This window comes from Mercenaria mercenaria, chromosome 18 (assembly GCF_021730395.1).
Source record: "Mercenaria mercenaria strain notata chromosome 18, MADL_Memer_1, whole genome shotgun sequence".
NCBI classification, from domain to species: Eukaryota; Metazoa; Mollusca; class Bivalvia; order Venerida; family Veneridae; genus Mercenaria; species Mercenaria mercenaria.
The window spans coordinates 29241898-29261658 of record NC_069378.1 but is presented as its reverse complement, the minus strand read 5'-3'; positions in this window follow the sequence as shown (position 1 = coordinate 29261658).

Here is a 19761-nt window from a genome sequence, read left to right as displayed (position 1 = left end):
TGTTTCTTAGGTAAACATGTTTCCTTTTTTGTATGCAATGAAAAATTATCAATGGGTAATTTTTAATTATTTTAATAAATTAAATTTTTTTTTTCAGAGCCCGGGGAACCAAAAATATTATTAAATTGAATGTCGTCATGCGGGATTTGTGACGTCACTTCTCGTGGCTTTGGGCATTTATTGTTCCTGTGGAAAATGGGGGAAAAATTTCTTAACATACTGACCCGGGGTTTCCCCTTTCCCTTTCCCGGGGCTCCCAACCCCTTTTTGTGTTTCCCCATCCTGACCCTCCAAAAACAACTTTTCCCTTTTTAAAGGTTTTTGGGGGGGTTTTTTAAAATCTTTCAATCTTTATTTAACAAAGAAATAATCCAACAAACCAAAACAATACTTTAGTTTTTTGGGGTTTTTCCAAAAACCGACATACAATGTTTGTAACTGGCCCGGGTTTTTTCCCATGAAATTTATGTAAGCCCTTTGTTCCCAACCTTTTTTTAATCAAAGTGTGAAGTAAGCTTTTTTCGCGGTTAAAAAAGAGATTTTAAATTTTTTTTTAAATCGAGAAATTTTGCGGGGAGTTCACTCTTGGTTCCCTTTAAGATTTCTTGATCTTGTTAAAAATTCCCCTTTTAAATGAAAAAGGGCGTTAGTGTAGTCTTTCTGACTATTTTTTTTTTAAAGTTGATTTTCTGGGGAGTTAAAATAATTTTTACTCGAAAAAGCTTTCAAATTTTTTTTTTTTAGGGTAGTTTTCCTTTAAATGACGCAATTTTTCCCCGTGAATACCCCATTCTTTGTAGGTATTTTGGCTTTCCTTTTGGCAAGAAAAAAAAATTGCTTTTTCGTTAAAGAAAACCGGGAGAATGCCGGAAAGGGGATACGGGAAAAAGAAAGTAATTGAACGCAATTTAAAGCCGGGTTGTATTTAATTTAAAAATTAAAGGGGTTAAAAAACAGGTTTAAAAGCTTTGTCAAATTGTGTTTGTGATTTTTGGGGGATATCTTTTCGATTTTTGCTTTTTTTTTTTGTGGGTTTATTTTTTGGGAAAAACGATTTTTGGAAATTTTTAAAAGTGATTTTGGGAAATTCATTATCTTTATTGTCTTACCATTGTTGTTAAAGGGGAAATTACTTTGTTTTTTTCAATTTTGTTAAATTTTTGAGGTTGGGGGGAAATTCTGAAATTCCCCTTTTAGGGATTTTTAATTTATGGGGTTTGGTTTCTTTGTTTTTTTTTTTTATCATTATTCCAAAAAAAAAATCAATTTCCAAGGGGGGAACAAAATTTTTTGCTTTCTAATCAAGCATTTTTTTTATGAAAATTTTAACAAAAAAAAAGGTTTTTATGTCTTTTTTTTTAGAGCATGTTTTACCCTTTTAGGCATTTATCTTCGCAGTGGGGACAATTTTTTCGGGATTCGGGGAAAACTTTTGGAAATGTCTTTTTTCTTATTTATTCCCCAAGAAAGGTTTTTGCAAAATCGAAATCGTGCGTTTTGGTAATAACTCGCTTTGCGGCCCCAAAAATTCCCGTTTTCATCAAAAGTGGGCACTGGGCAGTCTTAGGAAAAGAGTGACCCCCAGCACGAGAGGAGGAGGACGACAAAGGAAAATTTCGCAATTGATTCACGAATGACGTTCATGGGGGTTTTGGCCATTGTCCCGGACAGAAATTTTGTTTCCCCTTGGGGTTTTTACGCTGGTTACCGTCCTCATGAACCCTTTTTATTTGTTTTTTGGTTTTGTTTCTGGAGGAAAAGCAATTGACCCGTAGAAAAAATTCCCCTTTGTTTTACCATTTTTCCTTTTATAAAAAATAATTTTAATATCATTTTAATTTTTTTACTGTTTTTTTGAGATTTTTCCCCATGTAAAACCCGAACCCCAAACACAAACAATCGCCCGCCCACGCACCACGCGCACGCTTTCGCACAAGCACACAAAACCCGGCCTTTAGAAGTGACCATCACCGACCCAGTAGTTTTTCTAAAAAAAACCCTTTTGGATAGATTTCCCGGGGGAGGTAAGGTTTTTTAAAAATTTCGAGGAAAAATTTTTAAAATTAAAAATTTTTTTTTTTTGGGGGTTGTAGGGGACGGATGGGAAAATTTTTCCGCCTGGGGTAAATGATGAAGCAATTTTTTCAACAATTTTAAAAACAAAAAAAATTTGGGTTTTTGATAGCACTATTTTCTTACAGTAGTGTATTTAAAACAAATCGAGGGTAACAGAACAAACGTCACGACGTTTCAAAGACGAACAACAGATTTGACTTCCGGTTTTGTGTTATTACCTGACATTTAAGTTTTCCAGCAATGGTGAAAAAACCCGGACAGTTCCGTCCAGTATGCAAGAAATACTGCTGTACAATTGTCAGTCGCGATTACCCAATCCTGCTCAAATGTGCTTTGGTAATCATAGTACACGAGGAAAGACAACAAATGTCATTACATCGTACACCTATTTCTTGCATATCAGTAAAGGGTCTGAGGGGTTTTTTTTGGTGCTGGAAAACTCTATCCTACTTCCTGCGTGTAAGATGACTCTCGTGCTGTAAATGACATGTAACGAATTACATATATGTAATAGATTTCTGTAGTAATTTTTTAAACGTAAAACCGGATAAAAATTAAATTTGTATATTTCTTGATTAACAAAACTTTTCTTAACGAAAAATGCATAACATTAATAACATTAATCTCCTACGCAGTGAGCTCCCCTTATAGTAAATTTTAAAATTTTTATTTATCGAAATGTTTTTGTGTATTTTTCAGAAACTTAAGGCTAATGTGGGTGATGAAGTGAAAAATGAAAAATAGCACCGAAAAGAAGAAAATAATTTTTGAATTTTGAATCATTCTCTTCAACGGTCATATGATTTTCTTGGTCACGTGGTATTTGTGACAGCAGTGGGATTACTGTGGCTCATGGGGAGATAATCAAAACCTAAACTGTTACTCCCACGGCAAAAGTTAGAAAACCTAAAGTTGTTATCAAAACTTACTTTCGTATGTCCTAAATAGTTGTTATTTTAAGAAAGAACTTAGGAATTGTCTTAACAAATTTAATGTAATGCTTTATATAGAAACCTTTTTATTTTGAGTGTTATATGATTAAATGTGTTTTACGGGCACGAAATCTTTCAAAAATGATATAAATTTATTCGTTTTTATACAAACTGTGTTGTAATCTTTCATCATAACACTTGAGATACCATGGAGAACACGATCGAAATACAGATTTTAGGTTTTAAAGTGAATCTGTGTCATTTGTACGAAAAAACACCAAAACTGCATTTCCTGCTGTTCGATCCACTTAATCCTTAACACTGCTTCCTACTGATTTATAATCCATATGTGATCTTTTCTGTATGTCTTGGAACTTTCTGAAATTTGAAGGTATTTTAATTACAACATCAAAAATGTAATATTCATAGGAAAAATATTTGTATTTCAAAAGTTTACAAATTTTTATAGGATATATATGTATACATATAGATGGCCAGCAAACGTAACCATTTTGTACCAGAGCTGACATGTTCTCCGCAACTAAATGATAACTTCACCACATTAATAAGGTCTAATTGACGAATAACTTCAGACGTATTTGGCCTTAGTCAAATTGCTATGGAAAGCAATCACTGGAACTTCAGCAGGACGATCCGTATAGGCCGGTAATAGAACTAGAAATTATGTCAGAACCTTAAACTAATTCAAACATAAAGCCTTATTTGTGATTTACAATCTTTAGTTATTCATGCAATAGCGAAAAAGTCCTCAAAAGAAATCCAAGCCAAACTCTGAAAATTAGGTGATAATTGACGGTAGCTTCCTTAATTAACAAATATGCAAATTTCTAAAATAATCATAAACAAAATAGTATCATCTTATTACACATATTAAGAAATCATTTAAAGACATTAAAATATTACGACTTTAGTTAGTAATTTATGTTATCAGTACACACTCATGTAGACATTACTTGAATCTCTAAATTTGCTTGTTTATATTGAGATACAGTTTATAACCCCTTAACTTCAATTGCCGACAAGTTGGTTTTAGAAATTGTAATTTGTTTAGAAATTATGTTCTGATTTGACACTATGTTGAATCTTAGGCCCGACGCCTTTTTGAAAAATGTAAAAACTAAACGTTGCTACATATCGCTAGAAATCTTGAAATATTTTGATATTCAAAACAAACATTTATGCTATAGCATACCAGTAGTAGAACAATACAGCATATGGTCCACAAAATTTGTTGGAATTAGTTCAACCCCAAAAGTTAAAATGACCAGCCTATATAAGATCAAGACGATGTGTTTCATGTCAAACTATTTTATTGAATGAATGTAGCAGTATGCACAGTATTTATGTATTTTGTTGAGTTTAGTCTACACTTTTTTTCTACAGAGGAAAGCGTATTTAAAAATGTACTGAAAAGGGATTGTATAAAAAAAGTTTGCAGGTGAAGTTGTGAAAAAACATTAATTCAGGGAGGGCCTAAATTGTCCGCCTATCATCTTGTGGTATAACTATATTATACCAGTATTGTCAGAATGATTTTCACGAAGTTCATGTGGGAGGAAAAAGTAGAACAATTTAGCTTGTGATGGGTCTTTAACGTTTTAGAGATATACGAAATAAGTACTACCTATTGTTAAATATTTCTATTTGCAAAATTGCCTTCTCAAGGTAAGCGTGTGATCTGTGTCAATACAAGGTTCTGGACTTTGATGAAAACTCATTATTATTCTTTTTGTCCAAAGGATTATTTTAGTCCCTGAACATCCGTTGTATTTTCTTAATCAGAGAGGTTATCATTTCATACCTGTACAGGTACGCGTACGTGTATGAATTGTTTATCTATTTACGCGACTGAGGAGTCATATATGCTTATTATCATGTTCAGACATTTTCTGCACTTGTGAGCACACGTGTAAGTATGAAATTGCAACCTCTATTGAGACACGGACGTTCGCCATGTTAAGTTTCATCCTAAGTCATGGTCGGACTACACTTAAAGGGAGGATTTGTCTAAAGTTTGAACCTAGATAAAACATGTTTATTGAAACAGCTTTTTGCGGATTTTACTCCCGAGTTATATCGTAATTTCAAACTTTATAATAAGTAGGCTTCATGAAACGGGCACCAACATGAATATAATATAATATGTTTAAATATTATGTAACGACCCATTATTTCATTTTAGTACTACCCTCTTTAATAGCTGCACTTTATGTAATGTTTACGTTCCCCACCCGTGTTGAAAATAGCACTTGTTGTTGTTGATACTTGTTCCTAAATGTAAATTCATTAATTTTGTTTGTAATATGATGTACATAAATATGCATGTTTTCGTTTCCAGATTTTATTTTTACTGTGCATCGTCGTTCGCGATCGGAATATTCATGGAAGTTTGTGCATGAAATCGGCAGTATTTATTTCTGGTGTAAATGCTAGATTTCTGCTATTCAACTGATTTACGCTTCTTTCAACCGATAAAAATCGATAATAAATGTGATTTACTTTCGAAATATTCCCGAAATATCCTTTCATATTGTGCTTGTTGCTTAAAATCATGAAATAAAAGTGTAATTTTAAGTTACTTCCTGGTTTTGGAGCCGCCATTACTGCGCTTCACTCTTCACAGTCTCAGAGTATAAAAGTAGGAACGGCGCGAAATTCAAAACAATACCGAACAAGGACGGTATTCGTGCGGTACGCCTACCAATTATACCGAAAATAAATATAATAGCTTAATATACCAATTGGTATTAAATACCAATACCAATTTAGAATCTAGAGCTACCATCTAGTTCATAATACCAAATTTGGTATTTACCATCTAAGATGAGCAAAGAAGAGGTAATATTCTTAAATAAATAAAGTGTGGAATTGGTTCTCCTTGTCTCCATCTCCTGCATTATCGTATACCAATTGGTATTATATACCAATACCCGTGTTCTTTACCGTACATACTCATATATCAAACTTCATAAGATTACTTATAATCTAATATCCTTGGATTGGTATTCAGTGTTTATAAATACCAATATTGGTATACATCATCTGGTATTAATACCAATAGAGAAATACAGTGTAAAATATCTTTTGTGTTTATACCGGAAGTCGCGCTATATGTGTAGTGGTCGTAATAATCAGCTTAATCTATCATTGATACCAATTGGTATAATTGGTATCCGATACCTTTTATTGGAAAATACCAGTACATATTGAAATAGCGTGCGATACCAAATACCAACGGTGTGTTACAGTGTGAACTTTCTTATAAATTTAAAATTCTAAATAGTTGTGTTAGATACGCGTAGTGTCTATTATGTTTAAGCAGCAGTGATACCAATTGGTAGACAATACCAAATTTACATACGAACTGCAATACTGTGAAATCATTAATTTTCGTGGGGGACTAATTTTCGTGGATTTCGTTGTAGAGTCAATCCACGAAATTTAATCCCAACGAACAAATAAGATTCCCATTTATTTTATGTTCAAAAGTTGAAATCCACGAATTCATATCCCCACGAAATTGCCGTTTTGACCAAAACCACGAAATTTCATGCCCACAAAATTAAATGATTTTACAGTATTAAAGCAACGTTTGTCGTATTAGAGCTATATCAATACCAATAATCATTGATAGTTTATCTATTAACTGACGAGTCATATTTAGTGAATTACATATACCGGCGAGTTTTAATTCTGTGTTTCTAGTGCTGAAAGTGTTACCTATTTCAAGGAAGTGTTATAAAATAAGTGTGTGTTTTTAAGTTGAAGTGTGTAATTAAAGGAAAAGCTAAAGTGATTTATGGTGCTTAACTTTACAATTACGGGAGAAACGCGATGCACAGATAACATTTGACTGTTATAAAAATTGTCTTTATAGCATATTATTACATTTCCGCTTTTACTTTATATATTAATACGTAGCTTAAGTAATGCCATGCTAGTGTTTTGTCTTATATTTCTGTAGTTAATAAAAGTTACAGTTAAACTTTAAAATTGACTCCGTTATATTTTCCTATAATTATCTATGAAAATCACTTTCGGTATTTGCCAAAAGCCGGGCCCAGGCGGACTCACGTAGCACCCTTTGCCAACGCTCGACGGTGGGGGGGGGGGGGGGGGGGGGTTCGCAACAATTACTAGCACCATATAAGTAGATATATTATAAATTGTTTTTGTTTATTCAACGTTCTGATGAAGTAAGGTTTGAAATGACGCATATCCTGCACTTTAGTGTGTCCATTTTATAACAAATATAGAAATGTGCATATTCCAAGATATTTTTATGGTGGCTGATTTGTGCCATTTCGTTATTTCGTTCTGTCGCAGCGACAAAACGACAAACTTCGTTATGGCACCCCACCGAACGTCGCCCCGCCGAACGTCATTATAGCGCCCGGACAAACTTCGCTCCGCCGAATGTCGCCCCACCAAACGTCACCCCGCGGGGCGACATTCAGCGGAGTGAAATTCGGCGGAGTGAAATTCGGCGGGGCGACGGTTGACGGGGCGAAGTTTGTCGGGGCGACATTTGAAAGAGCAACGTTCGGTGAGGCGTCATAACGACGTTTGTTATTATGTCGCTGCGAAAAATAACGAAATGGCGCAATCAGCCACCATATGTTTTAGAACTCATCCAAGCATATATAAATCCATTGCAATGTTTAATTTATTGGTGGTTGCTAGGGTATTTATATATATATACAGTCAAATCCGGCTGCAGAACCTCCCTTGGGGACTGAAAATGCTGGTATTTATGAAAACATAATTTTTCAAGACAGGTGACGTGTGACCATAGTAAGCAGGTTATATTTTTTGGAGGCTGTCTACAGTACGGGTCTGACTGCATAAGGGAGTTCATCGGTTCTAAGACAAAGGTGAATGTACCGAGTAATATAGCAAAAACAAAATTATGTGGGATAAGGCCGTGACTTAATTGTAAATTTTCAAATGAAAATTATGGCATATTGTAAATATATAGCATGGTATATATGAAAATGATGAGAAAATATGAAAGACAAAGATCCAGCTAAAATGCCTGGAAGCAACATAGCAGCGCGAAGGTGCAGAAAACTATGAAAATAAGCGCAGAACATACCAGACCTAATAGGAAATTGTAGGTTCTAGTACTTCGCACTAATGAGAAACGAGGCAAAGATGCTCTCACCGGTCTCTATGACATGAGATGATATATCAACAAAAATATTCTTACTAGATTAAGTAAATACGAAATGAAACATAAAACCAAGATCAAAATAAAATCTGATATAAGTCAAGAAAGTCTTCAGCAAACAAACGCACAAAAATATTAAAATATTGAAAAATTGTTTCAATGTAATATATGAACAAACGGACCGGTGCGAGGGAATGGTTATAGCAAACTATGCTACAATAATAATATAATCCATCCAAGCGATTGACTGAGCTAACCGGCAGACTGGAAACGTAAGAAAACAGGGGGCATTTACATGTCTGTTTCAACATAACCCATGTGTTAGAGGTTTGTAGCAAAGTGATCCACAAATTATAATAATATGTACGGACCTACACGTACATATAACAAATGCAACTTTCGACTGATCACTAATAATCGTATGGCCGATAAGTTGAACAACCCTGTTTATATAAGACACAGTCAATCCATGGACCAGGTGAATGGCCGACCACATGGTACAAGGCCCCCTCTAACGGTTAAAGAGCGCCCGCCCAATAACACCAATAATAAGAGATGACCAACCGAGCGCGAGGTTGCAGATACGAGAAGGTGAACCTAGACAAGTGAGCTTCCATTTTGATGCTGCCGTAGTATACAAGAATAAAATATTTTGTGGACCACTAAATATTGCTCACAACACGGGCAAAAATTAAAATGAAATTAGAATTGACTTGAGCCAAACATTTTGATTAAGAAGACTTTCTTTACTGTACCCCGAATAAAGATTACAATTTATAAGCGCTATTTAAGTCACGACAATAAAATAATTCTAAATTGATGAAATCAGATCAATGCAAGTAATATATGTTTACTAATAAAATCAAGTTTATATACGCATACACGCTTTATTTTCGGCCTCTCTTCGTTCGTCCGAAAATAAATTATTTCTTTCCTTTACTATATAACTAATACCAAACAAACAACTTAAACTGGTTTCAAAGATGGTGGTTAACTACTGTTCATATAACAATTCAACATCCCAATAACACAATGCATCAATAGAACGTCTTCGAAATATATATAGATAGAAATACCATAATTCTTTCCAAATATGCATGTACTTAAGCAATCAATATGCCGAAAGAAACATAAAATATACCGGACTATTTATGAACATATGTAGTAAGACAGAATACAGAATGGACAATTCATATGTAATATGACAAATACTTGTCATGTTATCTTAATCTTTACGCATTATTATTATTATTTGTTTTAATTTCATCTAGAAACTACCCAGAAAGACAGGTAAATCGTATGCTGCGAGCCGGCTGCCCCAACTCTAACTCTTTTCTATTTTTTATGATATCTTTATATAAGAGGGGGGAGGTAGGGAGAATCCGAGGCTCTAACCAGCGAAAAGGCTCTCTCCACCCCCTGCTTTCCGAGTATTTACTATCATCAATGTTTCTAGTAGATAAGATAAATGTGCCAAGCAGAACAAAAACAACACGAAAAACTGGGTAATATTCATGAGCTGTCATCGAATTATAAATCGATGTACAAAACGATGTCCTACAAAAATATTTCAATTATGTTTTTTTTTTTTTTTTTTTTACAGAATAAATGACATTAAGACCATCTCCTCATATTTCTGCAAATACTATGCCAGAATGTAGTAAACCCGCGTTAATTCATGATATCTTCGTGCTTAAATTCAAACAAAATTTAACAAAAAAACAACAAACAAAGTACCAAAAAGAAAAAGATAGTAACATTCGGAATGTTTATAAATGAATACATGCAGTTTAAAATCAAGCCGGTTTCATTCAACCGTATTGTTCCATGATGATTAAATGTACCAACAGAAGCATACTAGCAAAATTGAGTTTATACACACACACTGTAAGAGTTTGTTCTCTAATATACCATAGATTACAGAAGCGGCGTGACATGTTTGGTGCAGCAGTACAGTTTGTGGCAGGGTTCAGCAGTATGATTCACCATTGTGACCCTGAAATAGATTAAACTTGACGGCAGAAATATGTTAAAAAACAACCAATTTACTGTAATGGGAAGGGTGGGAGGGAATTTTTGTAAACGATCTGTCCTCTACGGATTTCCGATAAAGAATGTACTTGTCACTGCACTAAATTTGCCCATGAAAATCCCGTGGGATTAAAACTTGTCAGACTAGTATTTGAACTGATACGACTATAAATACAAATACAGGTGCGGATTAGCAGTGAGACGTTATGTTAGGCAAGACGTTACCCACCAAAATTAAAACAATTTATTTCATTAGAGAACATAAATTTACTTAATTCAAATAAAAAATATGTTCTGCACGAATTAGCAGATGTTTTGTGTTTAAAATGTTCCAGAATTAGAAATGATTATTCAAATAACTAATTTTTGGAAGGTGATTTATCAAAATCACCTTCTCTATGTAACCGCGCAGAATTCAATCAGGAATAGACTGTCTCACAACTATTTCGTATCTATCCGCTGTACAATGTAGTTCAATGCGGAATAATTTACCACCTCTGACGTCATTATCGTTACAGACCGGAAAATTTGGCCTACTCTATCACCACCTTTGAGGCAGCCGTGGACTTGATCACAAACTTACAAGTACTCATGCCCAGTAAAAATAGTTCAACATACTTTGAATATATACCAATGGCGCAGTAATTTACTACGAATAACTATCGGCTGCATGCCTTTACTTAACATCTTACTTTACAGGGGGTTTGAATGCATAACTGTATATATCACCAAATCGCAGTATCATATTGATGATATGGTTAGCCGAATCAAATCCTATATGTATTGGGTTTCTAACTATCAAAGCGCTGTTAGCGCTTGTGCCATTTTTGGAATGGATTCTTTTCATACACGTACTAACATAAATAACCTTCCATCAGTACTCCCTTAACCTCCCTTTCCCTTAACCTCTGTTGGTTTAAATCAAGCCTTGCTTAGAGTTAAGAATTCTTTCATGTAAGAAAGCTATGTGGCTGTCTTACGGATGATTGATGATTCTATCCATGTGCCCGCCTGTGATAAAATGGAGGGGTAACTGGGATTTTTCTCTATCATCAAAAGACGGAAAGTCGCCATATGACCTGTAAATGTGTCTATGTGACGTTAAATCTAACAAAAGAGTAACTAACGACTTCTCCGTGTGACTCGAATGTGGGGCACTGTCATGTGTCAAATCGTTAAGAAGAACATACGGCGCTCCTGAGGATCGAAGTCGAGACCTTTCGAGCCAACATTTCTAAGCTACATGTACGCAGCAAGAAAATGAATTAATGACATCAGAATTTTACATGTACCAATTGTTTAAATTTTCTAAATAATCATTATCTCTCGCTGTAATTTACAGACATCCAAAATCACGAATTACAAATAATAACGGGAGTCAAAATTCGAAATATACCGTGCTACCTTATCATGTAGCTTTTACAAAACATTGTATGGATATCTCAATAACCGAAACTTGTCACCCATTAAAATATTTTAGGTAATTCCCGATTTTTCCCATTAGTTTTCTACTGCGTCATCTAACTTACAAATCGTTCACAGTAAGGTTAAAGCGGACCATCTCATATGAAACTTTATAAGAAGGTTTAATAATAGAGGTCTTTTTTATATATAAAATTTCAATACTACATTTCACGCCATTTCTCAACAAAGGTATTTGCCTCCTATTTTATCCGATTTGAAAGGGTTTAAGTAATATTTCAATCTTAGAGATACGTTATACGCTTACAGCACATGTGGATATCGTATCATTTACCGGCAAGTGGTTCGAATACTTGATCATGTAAAAATTGTGTTTGAAATTAGGTAAGTGCATTTAAATTTGGTCAATATATAATTTTTTTTATTCATTATTTTGAACTGCATTGCACCATTATCTTTTGCGAGGATACTAAGATTTATTTTTAATATGCCTCACATCCTTTTCACTGGCTTCAGCTTACCTCTGCCATACAAATATGTTTAGCGGGCTCTATGATCAAATGAGATCAAAACAATTTAAACAACATTATGCCCAAGTATTCAGGGTAGCGAATAAACGTGACCTTTTGGTATCCGTCCCGAGAGGGAATTTAAGAGCTAGCTACCATGTCCTGTACTCAATCAATGTGTTTTCCACTGAGCTACATTATGAAACAGTGACCTGACATGCTTTTCCTAAAACTCATTGAACCAAACATCGAAATTGTTTCAATAAAACTATCCTAATGACAAATAAAGCTGATGAATTTTATGACTTTCAACACCTTACACGACATAGAATCTCGCAAGGGTCCTCGATCATGCTCACTGCATAAAAAAGGGTGCCACTAATTTTACGCTGTACGGTGTACATACGACCTTATGAATGTAAAAAAAACATTTTTTAGATGTTGTAAGTGTTTGTTTGGGACTGTTTCTGAAAATAAATCTGTGCTCTTATCATTGTGTACCGTCAAATTTCTCTACATTTACTCCTTATCCACCCTTTATATTTTTGTAAATACGTCACGTGACGACATAAAGTTAAGCACGATTTCTGTTTTAGACTAAAAAAAAAAATAAACAAAAAATACTGAATCATACGTGTAATTGCTGGCTATATTAACAGTATATTCATTCATATTAAAATATACTTAAATACAAGATATAAAATTAAAGTATTTCTATAGATCATGTCTAAACCCTTATTTAAGGGATGTAACACAAGCTTTCAAAATTTGGCCTTGAAACTTTAAAGGTGTACCAGACCCAACTTTCATATTTTAAAACTATACATAGTTTATGTAAAGCATAAAATTTACAAGTATGTGTGCATTAACAGTGAAAATTTGTGTGCATTAACAGTGCTATGCATTAGGTTAGAAAAAGTACATGCTGTATACATATATGGCAGAAATACATTACATTGTATGTACTACCACTATAAAACTGATGTTTTATTTATAGGTTCGACTGTTACTGCATGACATTTGATTATAAATGTAACTCAACATACACAATTTATATATTTAGTAAAGTTAAATATATTTGATGGGGATTTTCTACATTTGAAGTAAATATCTGAAGTATTTTTTGTGAAAGATAGCCATTTGATATCTTTAACCATTTTCAAAAATTTAACCCGTAAGTCAGTTTCATGCAAATTTTATATATGCCTATGCACGTATGTTTTATTCAAATATGAATTCTGTTTACATGCTCTGTAATATAAATTCAAGATTGAAAAGTGGACTACTGCGTTTGTGAAGTAAAAATCAAACACTGGAGCCTGTTTCTCGGCACTCAATCTCTAACTTGTGGCACGGGAAAGTGGATATAAAACATTAACGTTGCAGGGGCCAGTTTCGTATTGTGGCCCGGGTATGTAATATTTTGTATAAAATAGGTATATGTATTTTCGAAGCATACCTGATAACAGCTCATTGAGAAACGCAATGTCTCACATACCTAATTACAGGTCAGTTAGAAACGCAATATCTGACAATAAGAAATGTAATGTCTCATATATACCTGGTCACAGGTCAATAAGAATGTCTTGAATACCTGATCATAAGTCAACAAGAAACGTAATGCTTCGCATCCTGATCGCAGGTCAATAAGATACTCAAAGCCACAAATACCTGATTACAGGTAAACAAGAAACGACATGCCTCACATATCTGATCACGGGTCAAAAAAGTATCCCTGAGCCAAACAAGAAAATCACTGCCTCACATACTTGATCTCAGGTCAATAAGAAGCGCAATTTCCCATAAGCCTTACCACTGGTTAACAATGAAGTTACTGCTTCACATACCTGATCATAGGTTAAGAAGAAACGCAAAGCTTCACATATTAAATATGTGATCATAGGCCAACAATAAACGCAATGCCTTATCTGATAAATAATCAATAAGACGTTTGTGTGGAATATGCTATTTGAGAAAGATATTTAGAAAAACAACGGTGTTCCGTTGGGACATTTATGATATATTCATCAAATTAAGTAAAGTTGAAACAATGAAACCTCGACGGTAAAACGTCAAAAATACGATGGCGATAGTCAAAAATACGATGGTAAAAATGAACAAAGAAATAACACTGGTAAAAGGTCGAAAGTACATCATAGTTTCAATTGTTCACCATAAAAAATTGGAGATGTGTTGACTTTTCGATTTTTCCCGACCGTTGTTTCAACGTTTTATATACCGAGATGTCCCGAACAAGACATGGATAAAACACTTGTACATAACGGTTTTAATATGTAATTCAATGCTATTAATGACTGACTGTACGACATATTTGTTTCTGTGGGTTTCGATCAAATTGTTTACTTAACGTATCAACGAGATATATGATGAAGATGAGCAAACGTATTTTCTCTATTTTTTATTGCTAATGAATAAATACAAAATGCACATGATATAAGCAGGTGAATGAATGAAGATTTTAATGTAATATCTGGAATAATTCTTTATTATACAAAACACAAAATGCATTATCTCACTGTGTATGAATAAAACAGTTTCTCTTTAACTATAAAACTACACTTCTCACTTAGTTTTATTCTTAACACTCATGCAACACCTCTGTTTAATAATTGCATTTAATTTTTCCTTTCAATTTGCACGCTTCCTCTCTGAACTAATATTAACCAATATTAACTGATATTCAGTTTTTCAATTTGGTCATATGTCTTCTGAAGGTCCGAAACGCTCTAATGCTATTCTCTCTAACTCTTATCGATACGTTTTGCCACTTCTTGTTTCAGGAAACTTCTCAAAGAACATGTAAAATTTCGGAAGAACGGTGAAAAGCCCTGGTTTATCAGCATGATATTCACGGCAATACGTTTGGACATCTGTTCCGGTTACTTTTAAAAAATGCAACACAGTGAGAAATAATGTTAACTTTAACTGTATCAAGTTAATGCAATTTTTTTAAACATTACTGTTACGGTTCCACTACCTTAATATGATATTTACTGGTTGTCAAGAGTTTCCCGACTTTCGGGCAAAAGCGATTTTTTCCGTTTGTCCCGAAAAAAATGGGACATCTTAAAAACCTGTTGGATCTCGGACCGTTACATTTTGTGCGTACGAGACGTTTAAAATAATTTCAAGGGACTAAAAAGGTACATATTTACTAAGGACAGTTAATCTCATACAAGAAACGGTTGATTACATCCAAAACAGTTTGTGGTAGAATTCAATATGACATTGAACATGGAAGTTACCTTGAAATACAATTACATTTATTACCAAGTAACAAGTTGCCAAAACATAGCAATAGCAACACAGCTTCTCTTGGACTCAATTTTGTTATATGCACTGGTCTTTTTATCTCTCTTCCAAAGACTTAAATATTAGAATATTTGAACGTAACTACCAAAAATACTTAAAAATTATTGGCTATCTAAACAGCATATTTAAATGTGAATGCTGAAATAATGGAGAACTTAAAAAAACAACGATGCGAACTTTATGTGTTATACAATATTATAAATGTTTTGAAGCATCCGCTTTATAGTGGAAAATACATTTCCGTTGAAATCATCCGTTTTATATCCATATATTGTGATGTTGAATTTGATTATTGTGTCACAAAACAGAATGTTAACCCAGATATTTGATATTGTAGTTCGAGGACAAACTTTTATATTTCAGCATGTGTAGATCATATAACCGTTAAAAGTCAAATAGAGATACCTTCAGCATGTCAAACAACTAGTCCATATGTGGAGTCGCTTTGACATAAAAACGTTGTTATTATATACCAATGTCTATCTTTAAACTCGGACTCAGTTGTTTCTTTATTGTTTTGTATTTTACAACACTATTTCAAGAATCATGTCGAGAAGATATATAAAAGGGACATTTAACAAGTCCATATCAGTTTTAGTTTAGACAATGTGATAAGAGGGCATGTCAATTGGCAGGCCTTTCCGTGAATTTTGCACCAAGGAGTCAATTCAATATTTATGAATGAACTATTAAAACAGTCGTTATTTGCTGTGTAACGGCTGTACAAATTCTCCAAATAATTAGATTCAGTGTTGTTCTGATCCCTTGAATTCATGTAGTCCAATCTCTATTACATTTATATTTGTTATTTGCGGAAATGTTGCAGTTGCAAATTTCATTATGCCACATTAATTACTGTAATAAAGTCGGTTTTGCTGCTATCTTGGACTATCGCTATATACTTCTAGAGAGGGTTGTAACAGATTATAGAATCTAGGAAGTTAGTGGCACAGTAGTAAGCAGCTCGGATTACACAACCAGCGACTGTGTTCGATTCCCGAATTTCAACTTCATGTGTATACACAAGATCATTTTCCTGTCAAGTGGCTGTCGTAATATGTCATTCCATAACTGGACAGAGTGTTTTTATTATTCCTTGTCCTGTCGGCTCTTGGAGTCAGTTCAATATTTGTGCCCCTACCACTCAGTAAAGGGGCATATAGATTTGGTCTTGTCCGTGTATCTGTCCCTGCGTCCGTTCGTCCGTCCGTCCGAAAAAGAACGTGACGCGCCTAGCTCAAAATGTATTTGATATAAATTGATAAATCATTGCATGAGTCTTAATCATGACATGAACTTGCGCATCTCCTAGTTTTCGTCTGGCTCCGCCCCCTATTTTCAGAGTTATGGCCCCTGAGATAGTAAAATATGCCCTATCAAACAAATGAGCCATGCGGTAAGTTAAACAGTCCTCTGCTAAAAATGGTAAACGCACATCCACGTGCACACAATAAAATGAACTGGTGAACAATTGGATAAAGATTAAATGCTAATACAATGCAAGTCAGTAAATGTTACTAATAATAGATTTAAACATTAATTTTTATTTAGGTGGTATTTCATGATACATACTGAACCCGGATGAATTGAAAAGCACGTAACTCGATATGTATAATCGGCGCAGCTGCTTTAACGTTGCATAGATGTCTGCTTGATATTTTAGTATATATATTACCATGTCAATAACCTGACAGAGTACAAGGACGAATTAATCTAAAAATATGCTGCAATACACGCTAATAAATACAAATACATGACATTTATATAGCGCAAAAAATATAAAATATTCTATTGCGCTTTACAATAACATAACACACATTAATTTTAAACATATACATTCAAAATATGAACAGGATTCTACAAGTTAGATTTAGACATATATAAATACTATTTTATACCACTGTTATTTTGTATTTAACAAGAGTACACTCATTGTTCGTGTGTTCGTGAAACTGACTAAACAAATGTGTTTTCAGTTTTGATCTAAAGCTGGCTTTAGACTGAATGTTTTTCTGATATCTAGATAGATCGTTCCACAATTTGGGACCAACGACGGCCATAGATCTGTCTGCTAATTTTTTTCGCCGTCTAGGGATGTTAAAGTTAGTGTCACTTTGTTATCGTAGTCTGTACCGTTGTTGAGCAGGTAAAAATATTTTCCTCAGATATACTGGAGATGTACCATTCATGAGACGGAAGACTATCACTAGGATTTTGAACAAGACTCTAGCCTGAACTGGAAGCCAGTGTAATTCTTTCAGAAGTTCAGCACATGGTTGTTCATAGGAAGCATTCATGACTACTCTAGCGGCATGGGTTTGGACTTGTTGTAGTTTGTTTATTTGGTAGGCTGGAATTTCGGTAAATAAACCGTTGCAGAAATCAATATGGGAATGAACCAATCCATACACTAATGATGCAGTTGACTTTTGTGTGAGATGTTTCCGTATAGCTCTAAGGTTTCGTAACTTCACATGAGCTATCTGGCGGAGTCTGGTCAGGATCCATACTGTTCGCTTTCAAACCCTATTGCAGTTAGAAAAAAAACTGTTCACGAACAGCATTGATCCTGTCGAGACTGCGCGGATGCGCAGTCTGGTCTGGATACATGCTGGTCGCAAATGCACTATGTTGGTTTTCTCGTGGCGTAGCTTATATGTTTCTTACACCACTATATACTTTCTTTGACAGGTCAGATGTGTCATTCATGAAGATTTTGTCTATTGATTGTTTGTACTGTTTGTATCCTGAGTACCAAGGAACTGTCGGTCTACAGAAAATAGTTCTTTCCTTTAGAGTGGCATGTTTCTGAACAATGTCTGACGTGATTCACAAGATCATTGACATTGGACGAGTGCACTACAATGTTGTTTAATTGCCCAAATTCTGCTTGTAACATGTCTGGATACAAATTTCCAATTGCGAGATTTGATTTATTTCCTGATCAAGGGAGGGCGACACTGTTCAATTTTACAACTAACAAAGCAGTGGTCAGAGATGTAACAGTCTGACAAAGGTTCTGAGACATTCACATGTTTGTCTTCTAGCTTTGTGCTCATCAGGTCAAGAATATGACAACCAGAATGAGTTGGAGCATTGACATGTTGAACCAGTCCAAACGATTTCAAACAGTTCTGGAATTGTTTGGTGTAGCAATTTGACTTATAGTCCATGTGGATGTTAAAGTCACCTAACAACACCAGAGACTCAGATCTGATCGTTATTTGTTCAAGAAACTCAGTGAATTCTGTCATGAACATAGCCTGAGTCACTTAGTGTCTCTCTAAATACGGCGGTCTATATATTCCAAAGATGTAGAGAATGAACGATTTACTACATACTTTCCATTTAGCACATTCAAAGGACATACTCAAAGCCGTAACCTTTCTGAGACAATTATCAATTCTCCCCTGACACTGTCATCACCATCCGGCTGTAGCCAAGTTTCAGTGATCACACAGAGGTCTATACCCTCTTCCAATATGTGCTGAAAAAAGTCAGCTGACTTTCCTTGTACAGACCTTATGTTCACAGTTGAAAATTTCAATTGTTTCTTTCTGTAGGTGTTTAATAAGAATGAATGATCTAGTTTAATTTGGGTAGAATTTGAACGTTTCAATTTTTTTTTCTGTGGACATTGAATATGAATGTATCAGGGGCGTCGGAAGTGGGGCCGCAGGGGCCGCGGTTGCGGCCCCAATAATTTGCCCCAAAACGATTTTTTGTAAATTCAGAAGTTGGAGCCGCAGATCCGCGGACCCAATATTTTGTACAGTATATTAAATTTTGCTTCTCTTTAAACAATACACGCTGTCCAGACTAGTGTGTTACCGTGGTGACGGTGACACGATCGGGGTGTTAATTGGAGTCATACACACGTGTCCGTGATTGGATTTACGCATGAACAAATCAGCATGTTTTTAACTGGCATGTCTTTAGTTAATGGTACGTTTAAGCTATATCCCGCCGCAAAGATCTAAGGTATTAACTTATAAAATTCAGAAAAATAATTATCATGTTTTTATTTTATGAAAGAGGTAAGGTTTAAGATCACACCGCTAAGATATAAGGAATTAATTACATAAACTGTTTTTACTAAAAAAAGAAAAGAAGAAGATATTTCAAACAAAATAAGAAATCCTTTATGATACTCATAATGGATACTCCTAACCAACCACTAAATTTCAAATTTCCAAAACGCACGTTTGGAATAAAAAATCCTGAACAGCGCTCTTTCAATGTTCAGTGGTTCAAAATTCATCCTCGG